This window comes from Lepisosteus platostomus, chromosome 5 (assembly GCF_059453375.1).
Source record: "Lepisosteus platostomus isolate fLepPlt1 chromosome 5, fLepPlt1.hap1, whole genome shotgun sequence".
NCBI lineage: Eukaryota > Metazoa > Chordata > Actinopteri > Semionotiformes > Lepisosteidae > Lepisosteus > Lepisosteus platostomus.
In genome coordinates, this window is record NC_142615.1 from 45,049,100 (window position 1) to 45,074,683 (window position 25,584).

At 40.3% G+C, this 25,584-nt stretch overlaps 4 non-coding genes across 4 annotated transcripts; all 4 read left to right on the forward strand.

The window, feature by feature from the left end:
- The first annotated feature begins 6,148 nt into the window (after positions 1 to 6,148).
- On the forward strand, positions 6,149 to 6,242 carry trnai-uau (transfer RNA isoleucine (anticodon UAU)). Its single transcript has 2 exons — positions 6,149 to 6,186; positions 6,207 to 6,242. It is a non-coding gene; the product is annotated as a tRNA-Ile (tRNA).
- Positions 6,243 to 11,738: 5,496 nt separating this feature from the next.
- Positions 11,739 to 11,820, forward strand: trnal-aag (transfer RNA leucine (anticodon AAG)). The gene has a single exon. It is a non-coding gene; the product is annotated as a tRNA-Leu (tRNA).
- A 7,195-nt stretch (positions 11,821 to 19,015) lies between these two features.
- On the forward strand, positions 19,016 to 19,073 carry LOC148667084 (U7 small nuclear RNA). The gene has a single exon (XR_015938974.1). It is a non-coding gene; the product is annotated as a U7 small nuclear RNA (small nuclear RNA).
- A 946-nt stretch (positions 19,074 to 20,019) lies between these two features.
- Positions 20,020 to 20,077, forward strand: LOC148667085 (U7 small nuclear RNA). Its single transcript, XR_015939058.1, has one exon. It is a non-coding gene; the product is annotated as a U7 small nuclear RNA (small nuclear RNA).
- Positions 20,078 to 25,584: the final 5,507 nt, after the last annotated feature.

The window sequence follows — 25,584 nt, forward strand, 5'->3', positions numbered from 1 at the left end:
ACTGGTGCCCTCCCTCTAACTCACCATTCCTCCCTTATGGTAGTGTATGCAGAGAAACCCATAGGGTCAAATGCAATGGACTTCCCGAGTTAAAACACAGCCGCGTACTAAGTTAGTATGGTACATTGTGGAGATTATCTCCTGCTCCGAGTTCAATTTCAGCAAAAAACATGTGGAACAAAGTTGGAGCTCAGCTCAACTTGTGCTTAATCCGGTTCCAAAGGCTCGGCCTTGTTGTACTAATTAGCCCGAACTGGAGAGGACTGTACATCAGAACACTTCTGATTAGTAGAATAATATGTAGGTCACGTTAATATTCAATTACTTTTCTGTTTCTCATTTAAATTCAAACTAAATTTCCTAACAAATCAGTTAGTTTTTAATTTAAGAATTGCATTTAGGCTACAATTCATCTCATGAGGCTACATAGTTATTAATGAGATACCCAATTATAATTAGTCATGAAACAAATGAGAATCGCAGCTGTGCATTTGAAATTAAACACTACTGTATAATTGCAGCATTAATTTTGTTTAACACTCCAGATGAATAAGCAGACATCATTATAGCTAAATCGTTACAAAAGACACCGACTAATAACCAGTAAAGTTAAGTTTTATTTTTAACAGAACTGGAAATTAAACTTATAAAAATACTTGAGCAAAAAAAAAAAAAACCAACAACAACAATTGTTCCTCTGACCTTCTAAGCATTTTTTTTAAGGCAATACATTTCTTTAGCAGGGTGTGCCTTGTGCTTACTTTTCAGAATTTTGATTTTCTCTCTCTCCTGTGTCAGCTCAGATTAAGCTCTTTAATCAGTTCCAACATCTTCCTTTCAAAGTGGGGAAGTGCTTGCTGGCGTGTTGTTTTGCTAACTCATGCTTATCCTTTATGACAGTATCTTCTGACACCTGTGCACAATCCAACAACATTGCAAGACCAGCACTATAACAGGAATCATAAAAACACAAGAAGCCACGAGCTTTCAGAATTGTAAAACAACACTTTGCTTGTCTGTCATTTGGTTTGCATACCAGTCCATCAAGAGATAGCACAACCCTGGCTGTTTCAACACAGTCATTGGATCACAGCCACAGGACAGAAAAGGGACTGTAAACCATCATATATCACTTAAGATGCTGAGTTTTTTCCTTTAACATGCTTGGGTGCCACCTATTTCCTCCTCATCCCTGCTTTCCTCGGATAACCACAAATACGGAGACCCATCACTAAAATATTTAACAAAATCTATCCAGTTGACTCCTCAATTTTATAGAACAAATAAAAGGCTCATGCTACATTTTTATAAATAATAGCTTAGGTTCTGTTCTCTTCACTCCCTAGCACCTTAAACTTCACAGCTACTAGTAATGATTAACATTCAACATAATAAGTAAGTGTCACTTTTGTAAATAGCCACATTTATTCATAACGAAGTGGTATGAGTGTTAAGCAATTTTAATTAAATATTACAATGTTTCCAAGCGACGGATGCATAAATTCAGTACGTGGTAACGATATTATTTCCACTATATTCTGGAGCCTTCTAATGCGATTCTTCGTTACACCAAGTATGGTACTAAGTTGCTCAAGCCATATTAAGAGGTGGTTTAAAATAATTCACTAGTTTAGTCACTTCTAGCGGGCAACAACTATTAATTTGTGTTCGTTGTAACGGAGAAAAGGTTTAGTACAGTGCTGTGGACTAAGCACAGCAGCAAAGTTCGTTGCAATTGGATTTAAGGTGGAGCACAACTTCAGACCACAGCTGCGTACTAAACACGGGTTGAACGCCTGTTAGTACGTCACTCTCAGTTTGTTGCAATTAACCCCTAGACTTTGCACTACTAAGGTCTAAATCAAGCTCAAGCAGAGACAACCCATTAACGGCTTTCATAACTTCCATTAGTCTCCACCTCTGTCTTCCCTAACTCGTTCTTGATCTTCCTAAATAGGCGTTTAACTGAAATTCAACCCAATGATACTGTTTAGTCTGAGAAAAAAATATAATAAGCGCTATTCCTGACAGCCTGAAAAGAAACACATATTCCTATAGGCTCAACTGAGCAAAAGAGTCAGTTTCTGCACCTTCTGAAGTATTATTTAAAAAAAAATTACCCTTTTAAAATCTCCAGCACTGGCTGGAGAGGCTGTGTGTCCGGGCTCAGCGGTTATATAGGACAGGACTCAGCGCGCAGCAGGTGTGACTCATTGCTCTGCGCTGCCCGTGCGGAATGCGCGTCTCCTCCCTCTACACGCCACCGCCTCGCTAAACCGCCTTCATACTCCCCAGCGGCAATAACATCTCCATTTATTACATTTATTCTTCCCTCTTAACCCAGAAAACTCCCGGGACGTTTCTGTGAACCGGTAAAGCTCTCTCTGTTGGTGGTCACAAGTAGAAACAATGCACGAGCTGAAAGCAGGAAGTCAAGCACTCCTCCCTCACTGTATATCTGAGTCCAGACTTCCGAAAACTCCTAAAAGTGAATTTCATATTAAAGTCTCCCATCCGTTCGTTTCAAATACATAAATTAGATGAGTTCGGGTACTTTTCTGATGTATTTTAATAGTTCGGCACTGTGCCTTGTTAAATATGTTAAATATGTCACAAGCAAAGTTTATCAACTTCACTTTAATGCGAGGTTTTGCGTGGATACAAAAACATTATATGATATCTATATATAAACATTACAATACGGTAGATGAAAATTGTTGTTCAGCGCTCTTGTATTGAATATACTCTAGTCATGTGTCAGAAATAAAGTGTATACAATTTGCTAAATCAAACAAAACACAAGCTCTACGAAAAAGAAAAAAATGTGTTAATCCTGCAATTTTATCTCGTTGAAACGTTTTTTTTTCTCTGTGGCACTAACGGGCTAAGGCTTAGGATTCCTGGTTTCCTGATTACATAGAAATGTGTCTCTCTTGCCTTACGATGTCCAAATGATCAGTTCAGTGTAGAAAAGAGCACCTAAAACCCCGTCAGGCGTGCAAAACGTATAAATGAAAGAGATCGCTTTGTTTCTGCCCGCTATCTCACTGAAGCCCTTTGGTGTGTTAATAGAAGGTTATAACCGCTACACTGCGCGGTGTGGGGAGGGGTGACTTGCAAGCAGAGTTGACCTTTGAGAAAGGACTCGTCTCGGGAATATATTTCCACATTTTGAAGAGATTTTCTCCATTTCTGTAGCCTGATTTCCAATATTCCTAGAGAGCTGTAGAATCTGGAATCACCTATCTGGGAACAGTGTGTAGATGACAGGTTTGTGACTTTCTCATGAGCACAGTATATGAATCCATCAGATTAAAGACACTGTGAGCATTTGAATTAAATTAACGATAGTCTGTCCCAGCTCGCCGCGATGGTATAGTGGTCAGTACTTTGTGCTGTGACCGCACTACCCGCGCTTTGAATCCGGGTGACAGCAGCCCAAGACAAGAGAGTTTCCTTCTTCTATGTTATTTCAGTGAAGGGGGGGCATGCGTGTACAGCAGCGATCTTCGAGTTGATGTGTTGCCCCATATAAGCAATGTGAACCAACACTGCTTTACAAAGGAGCACGGTCTGATCTTATCGTTGATAATCTGGAGACCAGACCTCTTCTCTAACGAGAAGAAAAGGTCAGGAGCCGCAGTATTTAATATAAATAAGAGATTTCATTTTTTCTGTGGCGCAACTAGTACCAAGCACTTAATCTCGGGGTTGTGAATTCGAGCTCCACGCTGGTAAGAAATCATATAGGTTATGATAAATTTTTTTTAATAAAACTTTTTTTAATAAAAACAAATATCGGAAAGAATTCGCCTGTCACTAAGGAATTTAAGTGGAAAGATAAGTAGAGACATAATCAGAAAACCTACATATAGGAAATGTTAGTTACTTTGTATGTGCTTTAGCGTTTTCTTTTATATACCGAAAAAAAAGTTCAAGGCGTTCTAGTCGCTGTACTCCTCGTAGATAATCTCAACGAAATCACAATACAGTACAGGACACGCAGTGAGGAGCTCACGCAACGAATAGTCTTGAACATGCCAAAAGTAAAGGCACACTGAACATCTGCGAAACATCACATCCTAGTTTAGTTACAGTGAGATTATAGACTGGGAGGTAGGAAGTCTCAGATCACTTTTTTATTAAAGGTTCAAGCAAACCCAAATACATTTGCAAGAGACTTTGCAAGAGAGCTGTGCGGACCTTATCTTCATTTACCTAGTTTAATCGTTTTCAGAAAGTGTAATTGTATTATTTTATGTACCCCTGACGATTCTACTGATGTTATAAGTGCTCTTGTTTATATTGAATCTATTTTGTTGTTCAAATAAAAAGTTAAAAAAAACTTTCCGGATGCGTCTGCTGTAAAAATAAAATGACATCAAAGGCGTTGTAAGTAGAGTTCTGAAGCCTGCTCCACAGAAGAACTAGCTGAGATGAAAAGTTCAATATTCTACTGACAGGGCTATTCCCGTCAACTCAGTTTCTTTCTGAAACAACGTTTTATAAGAAAAACTTACACTTTGCAAAATGTGAAATAAAATACTTGCTTAAAAGTTCAAATTGTTTTTTACCCAAAAACTGTAAATGGAGAAAACCGACCCGTTGGAGTCTCTGTTGTACCATTGCTCAGTGCGGTCAGGTCGGGACTAAAATGATAGTAAGGTGCTGGTTCAAGCACATCTAGGCACGCCTTTCTCACTGTTCCACCGTGAACATCATCTGGAGAAAAAGTGGCATGTAATGTTTAATACATTATTGACCTTATTAATAATTTGAGGGAATACAAATGCTTTGCATGTATCGAATTACAGCACGTAACAACTGACTACCTGAGTCGATATCACCGGGCAATTTCCAATAACGACCAACATCAGAAACTTCAAGAAAAATAAGATTCCATATCTTGGAATGTAGGGCGGGAGAATTCATTTATAATCCTGTTGCATCTTGAGCTAAACTCAAGAGGGCACAAGAACCCGAATCCGTTACAATAACAAAAGGACAGACATTGAAATATGGGCTATTTCGAAGTAGCAAATGTGAGATATAAAGTCGGAATTCTGAGTTGCTAAGTCGCAATTCTGAGATACCATAGCGGTTTTTTTTTTACTCCCTGGCGGAAACGGGCTTCCATAGAAATCCGGGTTGTGAATAACAACTGTCACTACACACGATTGAGTTCTTGAGGCTGGCACCTAAGACCACTCAGCCATCCTGACAAGCAGTGGAGGATGCCCGTTACTTTGTCAAAGGATTATTAACTACTTTTCTTTTCTTATTATTACAGAGATTTCTACATTGCAAGACAATTGACGATTTAGATAGAGGTATATCGTGGCACGCAAACCAGGCACGGAGGGGGTTTGAACCCGCGCTCTTCGGTTTACGAAACCGATGCCTTACCACTTGGCCACCGCACAGACAGTTTAGTTTTTTTTCCCATCAAGGCTAATACATTTTGAAAAAAAAAATCTGTGCGCAAATTGCAATGGCAGGAGAAGTAAAGAATATAGTTCTTCTGTGGAGCTGGCTTCAGACTCTGCTTATAGCGCCCGTCAAATAAAATAGATATTTTATTTTTACAGGAAGACGCATTCCGAAATGTATCTCTGCAGTTTTAGAAAAGTTTTGAATGGTATATTTTATACAACGCACAAACCGTATTCTAATTGCAGACTGCAGATCTGTGCAGCAATCCTACTACATTTCACTGTGATTCTGAAATACTTCTAGCAAACATATTCAGGTTTCCTTGAACTTTAATAAAAAACTACTTCGCTTTCAATCTCTGGTGTTACTGTAAACTCGGACGTGATGTTCCGCAGATGTGCAGTGTGCCTTGTCTTATTCGTTTACTGGATTTGTGAAACGAAAATACAAACTGGACAGTTTCAGACACATGAAGACTCATAAATGTCACTACAAATGACAAATTTGTAGTGTAAATCCGCCGGGCTGATTTACGTGTCTGACCATCTCTCTCCTCCCTCTTCGGCAGTGAGCACTATTTTTTCATTTTCTTCCCTTGTAGTTTCCTCGCTCTTTTACTGTCCCTTTCTCCCACGGAGAGACGGAAAACATGCCGAAATCGTTTTCACCCTGTGTTTGTGCAACGTCAGTGTGTGAAGGGAAAGTAATCTATGTGGTTCCAGTGGCGCAATCGGTCAGCGCACGGTACTTATACAGCAGTGCACAGCGGAGTCATGCCGAGGTTGTGAGTTCGAGCCTCACCTGGAGCAGTGTAGCCTGTCTTTAGCTACCGAAAGCAACCGTCCACTTTAGATACTGTTACTTATAGGTCGTCCTTAACACCTTATCTAACGGGATTGTAGCCTGTTAGGTGTTTGCTGGAGATCCAGTCTAAATTAACATCAAAGGAACAGGTAAAGGTTTATTCCACGTCACACCCGAAGAAGGGTCCACGTTGTGTTTCCTTCTCTTTTCAGCATGGAATAAACCTATAATTTTTCCTTTGCAGCTGACGCAGGTCATTACTTAAATTCCCATCAGCTGTGGACCCCCAGCTGATCTCTACACAGACAGATGAGAGATATCTCATCTTCTTAGATGAGAGGTCTACTGGGACTAAGGGAGCACGATGGTGTACCGAAGACTTGAAAAAGCTCTCGCATTAGATTCTGTTTTTGTTGTTTCCCAGATTTGTTTTTAATGTTCTTTTTGTTTTGAAGTTGTTCCTTTAAGTATTTTTTTATTTTATTTTCTGTAGTCGTTAGACTACTACAGTGATTTACCTAGGTTCCCGGAAGGCTTCTCGCATCGTGGTTGTTGTGTTTTTGGGTTACAAGTATTTTTTTTCTATTGATAGGACCCCACGCATTACTGTGGGACTAGTTAACTGAAGTTCTTACATTGTACCTGAAATTACCACATAAACTACTACTCTGTTTTTCTTTTTTTTAAATAAAGGCACAAATGATGTTTTTTTTTCTTGCAGCTGATTGGCAATGACCCTACAACGGGTCATTGCAACGAACGTGGCTGCTGAAATTTGTCAGCAGCTCCATACTAAACCTGTTCTCAATTGCAACAAACCTAAAATAACATATGCTGCCCATTAGATGTTACCGATGTAGGAGACTAACTTAAACCACCTCTTCACAGGGTTTATGTAGTTCAGTAGAGGAACAGTCGATCGCATTTGAACTGTTCTGAATGTAGTGGAAATAATATAGTCACAAAGTAACGAACATACGCACCACTCGCTTGAAATATTTACTGTAGCTAAAATTGTTTTCTAGACACCACAACTATTCACAATGAATTTGATGAATACATGTCTTTATTAATAAAAGTGTAATTTATTAATAATTAAGATTAATGTATATCTTTATTAGTAGCTGTATTACCGGTAATGCATGTACAGTCCTTAATATGGGATAGTGAACTTTCAGGTATCCTGGGGAGGTAAGAAAACTGAAATGAAGGAAATACATATTTAAAGGGGGTGTAAGTCTTAAATGTGTTCTGTTACATCTGGGTGTTAACTGAATAGATTGTATTACTTATTGTGATTTGACACATGTCTGTCTCAGGAGACAGCAGAAAAATTGGGGAATTTGCAGGTACAGAAAATAACTTGAACTGAACAGGCAAATGTAAGGTTATGTTAAAGAGAAATAAACTTTGTCACCTTTTTAAACATGATTATTTAAGACAGTTTATCGGAACCGTATCTCTCCTCGATTCTGTGGCTGTGGTCCAACAGTAACGGTGGTGAAACAAGCAGAATGTGCGGAAAGAATTGGAGACGTAACGGGAGACTCATCCAGTCGATAGAAGGGTTGTGTACGCTGAGAAGTGTAGTTTAAAAGCTTAACGAGCCAGGGAGGAGTCAAACCCAGACCTCTGGCATCACTCAACAGGGACCCAGCCTGTTGAACTAAAGGGAGACCGTCCTTAAGCTCAAGCGGCTGGGTCCCTGTTGAGCTATGGTGGCAGTCGCAGGTTTGAGTCCCCGACGGTGGGGGGCTGACTTAAGTGGCAATGGCAAGGGTGCCCGCCTGAACCCCCAACCATTACAATACTATACATCGCTCCAGTCCAAATTTTCTCAATTAGATTCACGTGTTTTCTACTTGTATTTAGCTGCTAGGTCTTTCGTTTGGTCTGTTTTAAAAATAGCATCTCAAACGATTTTATGTGTCATGCTGAAATTCACACACGGGGGACGTCACATGAAAGACAATCACAGATAAGATGTTGCATTTAAAAAGAAATCCAGAGTGGCAGTAGAAAACAAAGCCTTATACACGAGATGCAAGTGCTCTACCACTGAACTAAACTGACAGGCACTTTTGCCTGCAGCTCTTTAATTGAGTTAGGGAGAGTGAAGGGTCTACACAGTGTACAATTTAAAGGTCGAAGCAAGACAATCTGATGCGAGGAGAATTCACAAAACGAGCCTCTGCTTTATCGTTTACTGAGCATTCAATGAACGTCTAAGTGAAAGACAAATTCACTATTTTCACTTTTTGTTTAAAGAACACTTTTATCACGTTCTGCACTCCCGGTGTTTAACGGTGTTCTTTTCTACACTCCTGATTTGAGGATCCCCAGCTAAAATATTTTTTAAATACAACAAAATTCCGATATATTGAATAGTATTTATGTTTACATTTATATTCACTCGTGCCAAAAGCTTGTGTTCTCTGCATATATCAGGATGTGGAAAGAGGCCCAATCACATCTGGAGTAGATAGTATTTAGGTCAAAGCTAATTCAAAGTGCATCTCTGGGTGTGTTTGAATTACCTACGTGTTTGACTGAAGGACAAGCTCACGGTGCCATAAAAATTGACACTCGTCATCTTTTCTTCTACATTCACAGGTTTTACGCTAAAGACAAAAAAAATTTTTTTGTCGTTTTCATGCCAGCTGGCACTAATTATTCTGCACTGACAGGGAAGATTAGTATTTTATCTATCGCAATATGTGTGGAATTTGTTTTTAAAAAAGTTGTTCCAGAAATGAACACTTCCATTAAAGTTAAGGCAGACACCTGTTGCTGTCCACAACGACCAACTCTGCATGGCAAGAGAGGAGAAAAGCACTGTGGTGATTTCAACCCAGAAACTTATTTACTAGACATGCACATTAACCAGCTAAGCCACAGCACCAACAGAGCACTATCCTTTTACAGCCTCTTAGACACACCGCTCTGAGATACCTGCGTTCTGTGTGCGCTGAGCCTGCTCGCTGAGCAAGTGATGAGAAATGGCTTTTATCTGGTAATTTCAAGTCCAAGGAGCTCAATATGCTTTTTATGTTGGACATCTTCAAGGAAAATGGTGAAATCGCAGGTGGAACAGGAAAATGATCCTTGAGTAGAGGAAAGACGACCATCTTGAGTACTAACTCATGTCAGGAGGCTAACTTCTGGGATGAGGTGGTGGAGTGGTAAGGTGATGGACTACTAATCCATTGTGCTCTGCACATGTGGGTGTGAATCCCATCCTTGTGAAGTTCAGTAGTTGACAAATGTGCCTTTTTAAACTGGGTGTGCTTTCGTTTCGTCTTTCGCTCCTGTACTACAGCAGTAATATTTCTAGATGTGCATGAACATGGTATAGTAGGCTGACGGCAGGAACACGGGGTCCACAAGCAGTGACAGTATCAGAGGTGTCTGCGGTGTGTTGGTTTGTGAGCACTAATAAAATAACTTGCCGTGGAAGCACGTGTGCCTGCATTAATACAGCTCCATTGAGCAGAAAAAGCAACACAAACACCGACTTGTCAACAGGAAGTTTCCGTAGCTGAAAACACAGCCATTGTGCTCCAGGTGAAGCTTGTGTCGCAGGATGTGGGTCATTGAGGCAGTCACGGGCTGGGATTGATTGGGTTATGTTGATTTGTGTTACAGGGTGTGGGTCATTGAGGCAGTAACAGGCTGTGATTGATTAGGTTATGTTGAATTCCAGGATGGTGTCAATGTTGCCTCTCACTCAAGGGGGTGACTGCAGTTGTCCCAATTAATACAGGAACAGTCAGTAAAAACAGTCAAACCCAAGTCGTTCAGGGAGCAATTAGGTATCGAGACTTGGAGGTGTGAGGAGTCGCTGAGCCAGTTTTAGCCAGACCAAGGGGTGAACTGATAAGGTTCCATGACACCTAGCTCAGCACTCCCACACCCCTCAAACAACACAAGCTTCCTCCTGGAAAAATACTGGGCAGAACTGATTCTGACAGGGACAGTGGAAACCCCCCTGAAAGGGATTGGCTAAGGAGAGGGATAAAAAGACCTGAGACAGAACAGAGGGGGCTCCCGATTCCCACTGGATCCTGGAGACGACACAGGCAGCACAAGGGAAGCTGCAGAGTGCAAGACCCCGGAGGAACTCTGCAGAGACTTCTAATACCTGGAGGCAAGGATCTACTGGTTCAGTAACTGACGACAACGAGAGACATTGGCATTGAAACAGAGGTACTGTACAGACTTTTAACACCTGAAGGTGAGGAACAAGGAAACTGGCACAGCTAGCCGATTCAAACTGAGAGGAATGTAATACAGTCGCAGAGGATTTCTATTGTAACCTGAACAGAGACTGGGAAAATAGGACTGGGTGATACCCCTCTCCTCAAAGTGGGCCATCAGAGACTACAGGTACTAAGTAGAGACGTTCGAGTGACCTCTCTTTAATATTTTACAGGAAAGACTGCTGCCCCTCTGTATTCATTATGACCCTGGGAAGGACCTTTTGCTGCTGTGAATTCTGTTTTCGTTGTGTTTTTGGGTGATAGTGCATGTGAATGTAGTTGGAAAATAAAAAGGGCACTTATACAATACAAATGCTTGTCGCTGGTCTATGTGTGCATTGGTGATTCTAGGAGATAAACAGAACCTGTGGTAATGTAGAGGGGCCCTAGCACCCCGTTTGTATTGCTAGGTGGTATAGTCGTACACGAGGCAGGAACATCCCTCGCCCATAGGATTCACCTTACTGTGACACCTTCTTCATCTATGTTTTTTGAGTGCACTGCAAATGATCTTAGTATCGAAGTGCCGTCCCACATAACCGATCCGAACAGTCTGCTTTACAGAGGAGCACTGCCGGAGCTTATCGTTGGCAACGATTGCTGGATCCTTTGAATTCGACTGAACTATAGCACAGATCTGCAGTCCACCATTAGAATACTGTGGGTGTGCTGTATAAGCCATACCGCCCAAAATAGTTCTAAAACAGGAGAAGCATCCTCGTTTAGGAATGTGGTATAAAGTGAAATGGTCTGGGAAGAGTCCTACGTTTGAACAGTTCAAAATAGACGTAAAGGGGTATTTACGGACTCTTTCGAAATGTAAGAACAAGCTGTGCGGACCTTATCTTTATTTACCTTGTGTAATCGTTTTTCATAAAGTGTAATTGTATTATAGCATGTGCCCCTGACGATTTTCTTGATATGTTATATGTGCTCTTGTTTGTGTTGTATGTAGTTTTGTTGTTCAAATAAAACGTAAAAGACACAACTTTCTGGATGCGGCTGCTGTAAAAATAAAATGACATCAAGGGTGCTGTACGCAGAGGTCTGAAACCTGCTCCACAGAAGATCTTTATCCAGAGGTGTTAAAGAAGTCGAGATCTCGCCATGAGAGGGGAAGCATCTCAGAAAAAGCAGGTGCAGTCGGTTCCACGGTCATAACGCCACTAAATCGGGCGACAAGAGCAAAACCCACCCGGCTTCCTCTGGGCAAGTAATGAGACAAAGAGACAGCACACAGCGGGTAGCGTGGCCGAGCGGTCTAAGGCGCTGGATTAAGGCTCCAGTCTCTTTGGGGGCGTGGGTTTGAATCCCACCGCTGCCAGGTGCTCCTGTTGAGATGCCCTTTCAGCTGGCTTCAGACAAAAGGGAGGGAACTGCTTTTTGGCAGTCTCTCGAGAAACTAAGCAAAGTGTTTAAAGATACTTTCTCAGTTTGACATCAAGGCACAAAACAAAAACCTTCTTGCGTCCTCTCAACCCAAAAGCGCTTTGCCACTTTTGCCACTTTTTGCGTTATGGAGGGAACGACGTCTGCCCAGATCACTTTTGTGTCAATGCAAATCGTAGTGTGCCCTCCGTTTTAATGTTGGCTGTGCTGGCGTGCTGCTTCTGTCTGTGAAACTTGAATGTTCTGCTTCTTCACACCAAACCGTCGGCGGGGGTTGAGCTTGTTAAAGCATAGCGCTCCTTTGGAAGTACTTTGTCCAAGTTCAAAAGCGATCGTGGGATTTACTTCATGCGTGCAAAAAGCCTCGCACGACAGATCTAAATGGGGAATGGAGCCTGCTTCTTGCTCTTTTTCCTGTGGTTGCAGTTACAAAGTTGATTGTGCTTTCACATTCTGTTAACAGTATTCACTGGCTGAGCTTTATCAGTTGGTTCGTAAAGGAATCTCTGCTTCGGTTCCAGAAAAGTCATCTGTAGTGTGTTTTTTTCCGTGCCCATGGCAGTCTTTTAAAGCTGGTAGTAATGGCGGCGAAGTTAATTTTTTATCCTCTTTAAAAGAATAAGGACGGGCTGGGGCGAGCTCCATTTACCACTCTTTCAGCTAACCGCCGAACTCGCGAACTGATTACACTGCAGAGCCACAGGCGCCTCGCTTTTCTCCATTCTCTGGGTCAGGGTGAAAAAAAAACTTGCTGGTATTAGCTGGCCTGCTGGGAGCACCTCTTCTTCACTGATAAGCAAGATTTGTGTTTCATCTTTCGCAAGCTGTATAGATTTCTTTCAAAACAAGTTGTTCCAGAAAGGAAACGAACACTTGCATTCACCTGAATTAAAAGGCATGGGATTTGCCCATAAGGATAAATTCTGTACAGTAAGACAGGTAGAAAGGCACCGCTGGGAATCGGACCCAGGATCTCCTGTTTACTAGACAGGCGCTTTAGCCAATTAAGCCACGGCGCCAGCAAAGTGCTGTCCTTTGACAGCCACTTGGACACGTCTCAACTGCTCTGAGACATCTGCGTTCGGTGTGCACCGAGCCTGCTCGCCTTGCAAGTTGCCTCATTTACATGCGATAGCTCCACCACTAAGAGAAAGGATGAGAAATGGCTTTTATCTGGCACTTTTCATGTCAGAGGATCTCAATCTGCTTTCCGTGTACAAGAGGATGTCCAACTCATGTAGCTAAAGACGTAGACGACAGTGCTCCACTGAAATCTTGATCTCACAACCCTCGGCATGACTCCGCTGTGTTCTGCTTTAGACAAAGGGGGGGAAAAGACTTCTTTCATCACACGTTTTGCACTGTTTACGGTGTTTGCAGTGCTCTTTCTTAAATGAAAACCAGGAATCGGCACCATATGAGGTGAGACTAGATAATATTGGATCAAGTAGCCTCGCCATTCCATGCGTGACGTGAGCAAAGTGTAATTCCTGTCTTTATAGTGTGCTTGTTAGAGACTTAGCTGGCACCCAGAGCGCTTTAAATCCGGGAGTCAGCAGCCCAAGACAAGAGAGTTTCCTTCGTCTATGTTTTGTGCGTGAAGGGGGAAACCATGCGTGTGCTGCAAACAATCTTAGTATCGAAGTGCCGTCCCACATAACCGATCCGAACAATCTGCTTTACAGAGGAGCACTGCCGGAGCTTACCGTTGGCAAACTGAAGACCAGGCTGACCTCTTCTGTGACTCTTGAACACTGAGTCTCAAGGTTGTGAATTCAAGCTCCACGCTGGCGGGAAATTCCATAGGTAATGATCACATTTTCTTGCATGCTTCTGTAGGGTTTGGGCATTTACTTGGACAATTATTAATTGTAGCAGTAAATCACAAAATTGATTCTTTTGATGGCTTTACAATCCAACCATGCGATATAACTCAAACAACGCACAAACACAAGTACTAATACACGAGGATACATTTATTAATACATAGAATATGCATATAAACAGATCTTATCGAGAGGGTTATCAGAATACAAAAGGTATATATTCAGTCAGTTACAAAGAGTTACATATATCAAGAGGACATACATTCAGTATATCAATCATTTAGACCGTTTCATAAATGAACTTGGTTATAACTTCTACATTAGATACTCAAAACAAGTACATAACTCTCAGGAATTAAATTGATATCAACTGGTTGGGATAACAATTGAATTCTCGAGCAGTAATGCAGTGAAGTTGAATACTCATCCAATCTCTGGGGATTCAGATCTCCTGCGGGCACAAAGAAACAGTTGCAGGCTGTTGCTGTCCAATCCGCGCTCTCTGGCTCGTGCCAGGCTGTGCTGTGTGGCTTGCGACGGTGCGCTGCTGATGCTCACTGACCGGCTAGTTAGTGTTGGCTTTAACTAGCAAAGTTTGCGCACAGGAGAAAAGATGACTGTGGGTCCCAGCAAGTCAGGAAGAGGACCGGTTCGTTCCTGATGAAGAGCTAGTTCTGAATAGTGATTCAGCTCTCCACAGTTCTGACCTGTTCACGAGGTCTGCTGCTGGTGCTAACCTCGGGTGGATCCTCTGGTTACTCTCTGGCAACCTCCGCTCTAGACTCTTAGAACAAAGGAAAGTTCTGGCACTCGGACACACTGGCCGTTCCGTGGTGGTCCGGACTGATTCTCAGGATGGTCAGGAGGCGCGCTGCGAGAATGTCCTGCCCTTGGGAGCCTTCTGCTCCTGGGCTGTCCTGCCCTGGAATTCTCCTTTGAATTCCCTTTAGAATAGTCCACAGAATTCTACTGAATCCCACTGAATCTTACTGAATCTCCCTGAATCTCTGTGTTGCCTGTTTTTACCTAGAGGAACTTCAGCTCATTGATTGGCTGAAAGTTCCATGGGCATCAGAGTCCCACGTGGGTTACTCGGCCCTACCAGTCCCTGATTGGTTGATCAAGGTGAGATATGAGTCACTTACTCCTGACACTTAGGAATGCAGTCCAGATGTCCAACTGGCACTCCCTAGACAGATAGGCGCCAATGGATGACCATTGATCATGATAGCCAGGCTTAGCTAAGTGCATCCCCCTTTGGGAGCTGTCCCTTATCAAAGGAAACCTTAAATCAGCCTGCATGAATAGTTTCTCTGTGGCTGCACCACAGAGATGAACAGAGATGAACTTAATTCTTTCTTATTAATAAGCCTCGCCGCTACACTGACATTTGCTCTGCTTTAAGTAATCAATGAAGAACACAATGTGCTTCACTAGACTCCGGTCCAAACAGGATTAAAAGCCAGCAAGTATACCTTTTCAAATTGACGTCAGCAGGGACTAGATTGGCACTTTAACCAGTGCCTGATTGGCTCAGTCAGTAGAGCATGGAACTCTTTATCTCAGGGTTATGAATTCAATTTTGGGTGATACAGGTGTTCTCATTAATTAAGTTTCCTGTTCATCTTTGACCATGTTACATCTTGATGGTGACAAGAAAAAAGAAAAAGAAAAAAAGAAAAAAAGGACTGATCTAGCTCCTCATCTGAGTAGATAAGTCATAGACTCCGTAGATAACCTATTCATACCAAGCACTTGGATGCAGCTTCACCTATCACAACTAGTATTTAACATTATAATAGCTCCTGTCTATTTACACTATAATTTACACTAGTGTTTCCTTAAAAATTGCTTGTAAGAATGAGACATTACACATGTATTCCAATAAAATAAATAGTATTAATCTTTTCACTGTAACAGTTTCACTGTGACTTGGCAGATAACTGGCAGTGATCAATAACCACACCAAAAAATATGGGAAAGCAATGGGGAAAATCGACTCTTCAACATGTGGAAATGTATTACTGAGAGGAGGAGTCCTTTTCTCTTAGGTCAACACTCTTTGTAAGAGTCAATTCTCCCAGCTCACATCCCTGGGTTTCCGTAGTGTGCCTGCAAAGAGTGATCAATTTGAGACAGGTAAACGTCCTGATTTTATTTAACAAAGCTAGATGCACATTTGCTAATGCTGCCTTCATTGTAATAGGCGGTTTATTTCTCGAAAGCATGTTATGTAAAAAAAGAAAAAATGAAAACATGGATAACAATCTTTCAAAGCTAAAGATTTTACTTTTGAGAACTGGACATTTTATGTTTCTGGGTGCTTTTCAAATGCTGGTTTTAGAACTTTGCTGTGCTTCAAGCATAATTTTTCACCTTATAAACTGGGTATTGAGTGTTAGGGTTAGTGTTTTTTATTTTGATGACTTAGTAAAATGTCTGGAATTTTTTCACTTTGATATTATAGAGCACTTTGTGTTGATGAGTGCAACAATTCTCAGTTAAATACATCATGGTTCCATACTGTAACACAATAAAATGTGAAAAGGCCAAGGGGGGTGAATAGTTTTTATAGGCACTAAACGTATTACAAAAATATAATGCTTCATTTTATGGAAACTTCTTACTATAACCACCAACACACTCGCTGTTTAAGCAATGGGGGTTTCACAATCCTCTTTCTCACTGGTAATGTTATGAGCAGGAAAAGTACCATTGAAAATGGATTTCAATCACTCAAAACTAATAGTTGTCACACCCTCTACAGCTAGAGGGCGCTCCCACTCTGTCCTGTCCTAGTTTCCCTGTGCTTTGCTTGTCCTTCTGGTTTGTCTTTGTCTGGGGCTATATATTTCCGGGTCACCCTTTCCTCCTCATTCAGTATTGAGGGTTCATATGTCTTCAGACCTGCCTAGCACCAGGCCATCTCCTCCGCGACCTGAGGACTTAAGTTTCTACCCGACATCATCTGACCTCCTAAACGGGCTAACACCCGTTTTGCCACTACACATAGGGCCTATTTTGCTCTCCTGGCCATTCCACGGTATGCCCTTATAACATCCGTGACAGTAGTTCCAACGCTGTGCTGCCCTTTTAATTAACATTGGCTGTAACAATGTGTTGTTTTTGTCTCTTAAAGGGTCTGCTCCTTTACTCCGTCTTGCCAGTGTCGTATAGAATTGAGTACCCATAAAATCTGAGACCCCTTTCAAAGTCTGCATGTGCAGTGGACATAAGAGGCTTGGCGCGTGTCGCAATTGTTGCCCTATCTACTAAGCCCATCCTCCAAGTTTGCACTTCTGTGATGTAGTCTCACAGGCCTGAGAGACATAGATTTCACACATGTAATTACTTATAAAAGCCAACAAACCTTTTCTGAGTGGTCTAAGGCTCTGTGTTAAGGTTGCAGTCCCCCTGAAAGCTGGGGTTATAGTCCTGACGTTATACTTCAACTAATTCTCAGTAAATAGATCTTGCAGTACTCTGAGTGCCAGCTAGCTATGGAACAAGTGCGCTATAAAGACAGAAATTACACATTGTTTGTGAGGCTGTGTGCTCCTGTATGGTCTAGTGGTTAGGATTCTGGATTTTCACCCAGGTGGCCTGGGTTAAACTCCCAATAAGGGAAACTTTTCTCTTCCCTTATGTTTTCCAAATAAGCAGCTCAGTGTAGAAAAGAGCCCCGTTAAGCACTGTCAGGAGAGCTAAACTTTTGATAAAAGAGATCGCTTGTTTCCTCCTGCTTTCGAACTGAAACCCTTCAGTGTGTTAAGAGAACGTGAAAATCACTACACTGCACAAGGTGGGGAGGAGTGACTTGCAGAGAAAAGGACTCAATCCAGGAAAATATTTCCACATTCTGGAGAGGAGATTTTTTCCATTCCCCCACTTTTGCAGCCTGACCTCCTCTATTTCTAGAGATCTGTAGAATGTGGAGAAAACGTTTGAAGTTGTTACTGCTACCTCCCCTTGCTTTGAACAATGTGTGGAGTTGTTTGAGTCAAAAAGAGTGATAGTTCAGGCCCATGGGAAGATCCACATTCAACTGTGCATGTTGTTTTGTTCTCAGAGTTTGCAAAGATGGAGGACATTCGCACCTGGCTAAGCCAGTATTCTATAGTCCTTCATGGAACTGAGTTCAGAGGTGCTGACGGAATAAAAACAGGAGGTTGAGGAACATGGGGGTGTTCAAAGGCATTGAGGTTCCAGTCAAGGGAGCAGGTAGCCTGGCCCTGTCCATTATTAGAGCACTATAACCTAAAGAGATGGTTTCATATATATTGTTTTGGGTATTGTCATGGAAATATAACTATCAAGGAAGCCACAAAAGAGAGTTCTCACCTGAGTAAGATCTTTATTTCAATATTGCAATATTGGGAGCCCTGCTGCCACTTCGCAAAGTGCAACCAGAGACTCAATTTGTTACAAGCAGTACAGGGTTTTTATAAGACGTTGCGCTGTAAAAAAGTTCAGCAATTGGACCCTTCTAAAACTTCCCCTTTCTCTAAGAGAAAACAGATTACATCATAGAGCGAGAGAAGAAAAACTAGATTTGTTATTCAAAGCTTATCAGTTACTTTCAGCTAATTCTAATGACCCAGACAGCATATATTGTTTTGGTACATTGTCTTCTAAACTAACCTAAACAGTGTACTTTGTTGACGAACTGTTTTCTAAAATTCTGTAGCACAGCAGTTACATCCTTGAAATACATTATCTAAAAGCACCAATATATTTCTCTACATTTTTAAGAATCAATTTACTTATTAGATTTCCACTTCAGTATATTTATTAAAGTTTCCTATTTTGTGATTCTTTGTATTTGTTTGTGAAATTAAAATAGTTCTTAAAAAATAAATGGAAGGTTTTTCTGAAGTCAGAAAGCCAATTTATTTGGTGGAAAAACAGATTGGTGAAGCTCCAACAAATAAATCCAGTTTATTTGTTTACTTTTTTTTCTGAAACAACTGAATTAGATGGTGTGCTAATATGCAACCTAACACCAGTGTGAATAACTAGAAGAGGGGAGCAGCGCTATTCCAGACCATGGGAGCTTTGTGATTGGCTGGCACAGATCTCTAATTTGCATATCAGATTTGGAAATATAACACTAAATTTAGTGGATTTAATTTACACTCAAGAGTCACCTACTGTGTATTGCCACTTCATTTTTTTTATGAGTAGCTGTGATTACCAGTTGACAGCTTTTATTTGTTTAATTTTAAATTGTTTTGTATTATCACGCTGAATGGCCTGTACTCGAGGTTTGGTAGGGTATATGTGTTTTTGTTTTTTTTCACCAACTGGATTTTTTGCTCTTTTAGTATTTGTCTAGAAGGCTTTCTGAAGTCAGAAAGCCTGTTTTCTGGTAAAAAAATAGATGTGTTTAACAATAATTTTCAAACAATTTAATTGGGACTTTTATTAATAAAAAGATCTTGTATGATAGTTTCAAGAACACTGCTGTTGTCAGCTGACTTTTAGTGAAGCTCTTTCCTCTGGCCACCTGCACAGAATTTTCTTGTGCCTTTAATTTCAAGATGTAAAACCTAACAAACAGTTGCGTTTGTTCATGTATATTTCTGAAACTGTTAAATGAACTACTGTGTGTAAATCTGCAAATGTTGTTTGATAGGATGCTGGATAAGCAAAGTACTTTCTGATTGGTTAGCCAGATATCATATTTGCATACAACATTTGAAACAAAACCATGTGGTCTCTTTCTTATATGCACTGAACGTTACAACCACATTCTTCTACATCTTCTTTATGAGCAGGTTAGTTTGAAAGCCATTTTACACGTTTTGTGTTCAATTTGAAATGCTCTTACATTCTTGAAATCTTGTGTTAGGCAGGATATGTCAGCTTCAGTAAACTTTCTTTACAGGGTTTATTGTTCTTTTAGTCCTTGTCCTTCATATCTTATGAGAAGGTTCACAAGCTTATCTGTCAAACTACAATCTAATGGTTGTGTTTAAATTCCAGGTCATTTGTTTACATTTTTTAACAATAACAAGAAGAGGAGAGCAGCTCCATTCCAGACCATGGCAGCTTTGTGATTGGCTGAGCCAGATCTCTCATTTGCATATCAGATTTGGAAGAATAACACTAAACTCTCTTCTTGCATGGATTTAATTTACACCCAAATATCACCTACTGTGTATTGCCACTTCAGTTTTTTATTAGTAGTTAGGATTGCCTGTTGACAGGTTTTATTTGTTTAATTTTAAATGGTCTTGTATTATCACCCTGAATCGCCTGTACTCAAAGTTTGGTAAGGTACATGTGTTTTTGTTTCCTTCAGGAAGTGGAATTTTTGCTCTTTTAGTATTTGTTTAGACGGTTTTCTGAAGTCAGAAAGCCTAGTGTTTTGGTGAAAAACAAACATCTGTATTAATATTTCTCAAACAATATAAATAGGGTCTTGCATTTGGATATCTTGATATAGCTGTGTGCTTCTGTAGTATTCCTGGTATTTGACTGTGGTTACTTGGGTTCAACCTTAGGTGTGGGAACGTGTCTTTTTCACCCTTTAGTTTCCAATTGATCAGCACAGTATAGAAAATAGACCCATAAAGCAACGTCAGCAGTGACAATTGTGAGAAAAGTGATCACTTGTTTTCGCCCGCTTTCAAACAGAAACCCTTTGCTGTGATAAGAGAATGTGGTAACCACTACACTGCGCAAGGTGGGAATGGGTGACTTGCAGGGAGTGTTGAACTTCGAGAAAGGACTTCTCTCAGGAATATATTTCCACATTCTGAAGAGGAGATTTTCTCCATTTCTGTAGTCTGACTTCCTCTATTGCTAGAGAGCTGTAGAATGTGGAGTCACCTATCCAACTCTAGAAACAGTGTGTAGGTAACAGGTTTGTTACTGCCTGATGAGCACAGTAAATTAATACAGCAGAAGACTGTGAGTATTTGAAGAGAATTAACAATGTTCTACGTCTCGCCACGTTCAATGCTGCTGTCATTTCTGTAATATTGTGATTATCACTGTTACAACCCCAAGTGTCTATGGGTAAAGGGGTGTAACATTTAGGATAATTTTTGGAAGCAGGTGGGTTCTGGTGAGGGACTAGGAAGCGTAATAACAAGGGTTGGTGCAAAGGTGATGATTTTAAGTTGAATAAGTGACTGGTAGGACACAATATCACACAGGGTAAGGAACTAGTGTGGTGCCAAAGAAAAGAAAATAACAAACAAAATGGAGCTGGCTAGGAAAGTGAGGGAAAGCTAATCTGACTACAGAAAACCCGAAACACACGGTCTTTGGTATCTTCAACACCCTAGCCAACCTCCACTGACTACCCAAAACCATACAATACAAATGGCACTCACCCGTACTAAACTAGTGTTAGTAATACAAAATCAACTTAGTGCGTAGAATGTACCCAACAACCTAAACTAAACTATACACAAAAGTTCACACAAAAACACAAGTGAACCAGGAATACAAATAAGGGAAGAGAGTAATCAACAGGAACAGTGTACAATAGAACACAAAGGTTGAACATATAACACATTAGGGCAAGGTAATGGCAAAACAAGGATAACACAAACAAACGAAAGTATAAAGAAACTAACAGAAACCAACAACACAAGAAAGCCGAAGTTATACGAAAATACACACACAAAGCAAAACAAACCAACAAAGCCGAAACAAAATCAGAAGCGAAGCGATAACCAAAACAAAATGAAGCGAAGCAAAAACGAAGCAGGACCAAAGTCAAACGAAAGGCTTCTCCTTCCTGAAAACCTCCATGTTATATGCTGAATAAGGTGCAGTCTGATTGGCTGAGAGGCTGATTGATGATGATGTCATACGGAACAGTGCTGTAATGGTGGGCCAATGGGGAAGGGAGAACAATCAAAGGTCAGCAGTGTGGAACATAACAAAAAAAAAACACACACAGACCACACACTGGGACGTAACAATCACATTCATCACACATGCGCAAGATCCCCTGTTTGAAATCAGGCAGAAACAGGTGTCTTTTTATCCGCTCAAGTTTTGTACTTCTGCCAGTGTTTTATGGATCTTGTTTCTCTTATTGCAAGAACACGCATTTACCGTGTCATTCATGATTACGCCAAACAGCCAGAAGATCATGGCACCTTTCAGATAGTCATTCCTCTCCTTCCTAAATATCCCTATAGACAGGCCATTTCAGCAGAACTGACAAACGTGCCAAAGCAACCTGATAAGACCAGGTCCTTGGAGTCACTTCTCAGTCAGTTACTGCTGCCGAAATGCGAGCCCTTCCTCCAGCCTGAAGAAGTTGATCCTACATTACTCATATGGAAAATGTATCTACCAGACCTCAGAGAGCTAAGCTGGATCACTTCCCTTCTGAATGACATCTCAGTAACACTCTACCACTCCTCTTTGTGCACTCATGCTGGAACAGTGGGTGGCTAATGCAGACAGCATTATTATTTATACTTACTCATCAAAAGAGGATAGCTGAGAAAAACGTGACAGTATTTAACCTAAATGGCAAACAACAAAGACAGCTTTGCAGCCTACGCATGCTGACGCAGCTACCCACCTGAACTACTACCGCCTACAGCTGCTGCGACCCACTATGCCTTCCTCCAAATCTTTTTCTAGATCTCTTCGCCATACCTTTGCCTACTGCCCTGTCTCTCTCACACCTGAAGAAGGCTCCACGGCCGAAACGTTGTGTTCTCTTTCTTCTTTTTTTCAGCATGGAATAAACCTATTACTTGTTCCTAAATAATAATAATACTATTTAAATACATACAGGTCTTACTTAATATTATTTTGATTAAAAATAGTACGTTAATAAGCAATAAATGGCACATCAAAATATTGTGAAGGTGAAGATCATACAACATCAACTACAAATGTGGAAATTTAACAATTTTAGGATTATAAATTGCATGTAGCACATTAACAACACTACAGTTATGCTAATGTAACAATAGTGTAAGAAAATCCTGACCTAATTCCTTACAAATGCTGATACAAAATGTGAATGATTTCAGAGTTTTGGGTATTGGGTCTCCTGATAGAGATCAGAGATGAACTGAGGCGTGTGGGAAAGTGTACAGAACAGGTGGACTCCCAATTCCACATCAAGAGGCTGAGCACAATGGAAGAGTCCTGTACACACAAGCAAGTCTTTGACAACATGGACAATCAAAACCTACTGGTATGATATTATATTCTCTCTGTGGTGTGGAAAATATTCACTACTAGTATTCTAGGTTACAGATAGGTCATTATATGACAGCTTACATCTGATTAATAGGATCCACCTCTGGCATACTTTCTTTTTTTAGTTTATAATGTATAATCTTGCTGATCTTTTAATGCCAAAATAAAGTGTTTTACAAAAAGCTCCATGTTCTAAAAAGTTACTACAACTTTTGAACTTTGAAATATGGTCACTTTGTATTCTATGACTGAGCAAATACTGTAGAAAAGTGCAGTTAATATGTGAAAATGTGTAATGGGTATGTCTGATTGGTTGATTTGTGAAGATCTAGTAGTAGTTGATGATTAGCCATATGTTGATTACAATATTGTATATAATGTACTATAATTTGTGACTACTTAAATTACCATCAGCTGTGTACCTCCAGCTGACCTGTAAACAAATATATGAGAGAGGTATACTGAGACGAGAGGAGCACTGAAGACTTGAAAAAGCTCTCGCATTAGATTCTGTGTTTTTGTTGTTCCCCAGATTTGTTTTGTTTTCTTTTTCTTTTGAAGTTGTTGCGTTTGGTTGTTTTTTTTTCATAGTTGTTAGACTACTACAGGGATTTACCTAGGTTCCTGGAAGACTTCTCGTTTTGTGTTTGTTGTGTTTTCGGGTTACAACATTTTATTTTCTATTGATAGGACCCCACGCATTACTATGGGAGTAGTTAACTTTAGTTCTTACATTGCACCTGAAATTACCACATAAACTACTACTCTGTTTCCCTTTTTTTAAAAGGCACAAGTGAAGTTTGTTTTTCCTTGCTGCTGATTGGTAGCTACAATGGGTCAATTGCAATAAACTTATATACAATAAACTCCACTGAAATTTGTCAGCAGCTCTGTACTAAACCTGTTCTCAATTGCAACAAACCTAAAATAACAGCTGCTGCCCATTAGATGTTACTGCATTAGGAGTCTAGCTTAAACCACCTCTTCATAGGTTTTAAGCAACTCAGTAGCGGACTAAGCAGAACAATTGATCACATTAGAACTGTCTTGAATGTAATGGAAATAATGTACTCATTAATTAACAAGCTTATGCACCACTTGCTTGAAAATTATTATTATATTTAACTAAAATTGCTTTCCAGACACCACAAATATTCACAATGAATGTTATCATAACACATCTTTAGTAATACAAATGTTATTTATTAATAATTAAGTTCCATGTATATCTTTATTAGTAGCTGTATTACAAGTAATGCATATACAGTCTTTATTATAGTTAGTTTTCAGTTATCCTGGGGAGGGAAGAGAATGGAAATTAAGGAAATAAAAATTTAAAGGGCTTTTAAGTCTTCAATGTGTTCTGTCATAGCTGTGTGTTGTCATATCTGGGTGTTAATTTAGTATATTTGTTGTATTATTTATTGTGATTTGACACTACACTTGTGTTTCTCAGGAGAAAGCAGTAAGATTTTTTTTTATTTGAGGGTACAGAAAATTGTATTGTACGGCCAAATGTAAGGTTACATTAAGAAACCCTTATTGTTACCTTTTGCAACGTTATTTATTTAAGACGGTTCTTCGGAATAGTGTCCCTTACGTATCTGTGACTGCAGTCCAACAATAACGGTGCTGAAATAGCCGGAATGTGTGGGAAGAAGATGGAGATGGAACAGGAGGCTTATTCAGTCGATAGAAAGGTTGTGTCGGAATGAACACACTACGGTTATGGTATTGGGTTTAAGAGCATTACGATCCTACAGTCTCCTGATCCATAATCAGATGCGTTATCCAGTGCACCACTGGCCCTTGTACCGCATTCCTCAAGTGCACCACTGTGAGCTTGCACCACTACAATAATAAATCGCCCCAGTCCAAATTTTCTCAATAAGGTGCATGTTTTCTATGTGTATTTAGTTAAACAGTCTTTCATTTTGTCTGTTTTAAAAATTGCATCTCTTAAAAACAGACAAACGAGTTTATGTGTCGCGCTGAAATTCACACATGAGGGAATTCTAACGAAAGAAATCACAGAAAAGATATCGCGCTTAAAAAGAAATCCAGAGTGCAGACACCGGTGATAGAAAACAGAGCTTCATACGATGCATGAGATGCTTTACCTCTGAACTAAACTCGGCTCTTTAATCGTGTTAGGAAGAGTGAATAGCCAACAGTGTACATTTTAAAAATCAAAGCAAGACAATGAGACAAGAAGAGAATTCGGAACACGAGCCTCTCTTTCATTGTTTAATGAGCTTTTGATGAACGCCTAAGTGAAAGACAAATTCACTATTTTCACTTTGTGATTAAAAAACACTTTTATCACACGTTAAGCACTCCTGATGGTGTCGAATAGTTCTCTTTTCTACCCTCATCATTTGAGGATCCCCAGCTAAAATATCTTTTTAAACTACAACAAAATTGCAATATTTTGAATACTATTTAAGTTTACATAGTCACATTCCCGGTGATATTGACTTAGGCACTCAACTATTAACTTCTTGTAGTTAGCCAAAAGTTTGAAATCTCTGCAACTATCAGGATGCTTAAAGACATCCAAAGAAACCCCATCATATTTAGGGGAGATGGTGTTGAGGTCAGATTAATTTGAAATGCGTCTCTGGGGACTTTTGATTTACCAACGTTATGTTTAACTGAAGGATATGCTGACTGACTGTGCCATAGAA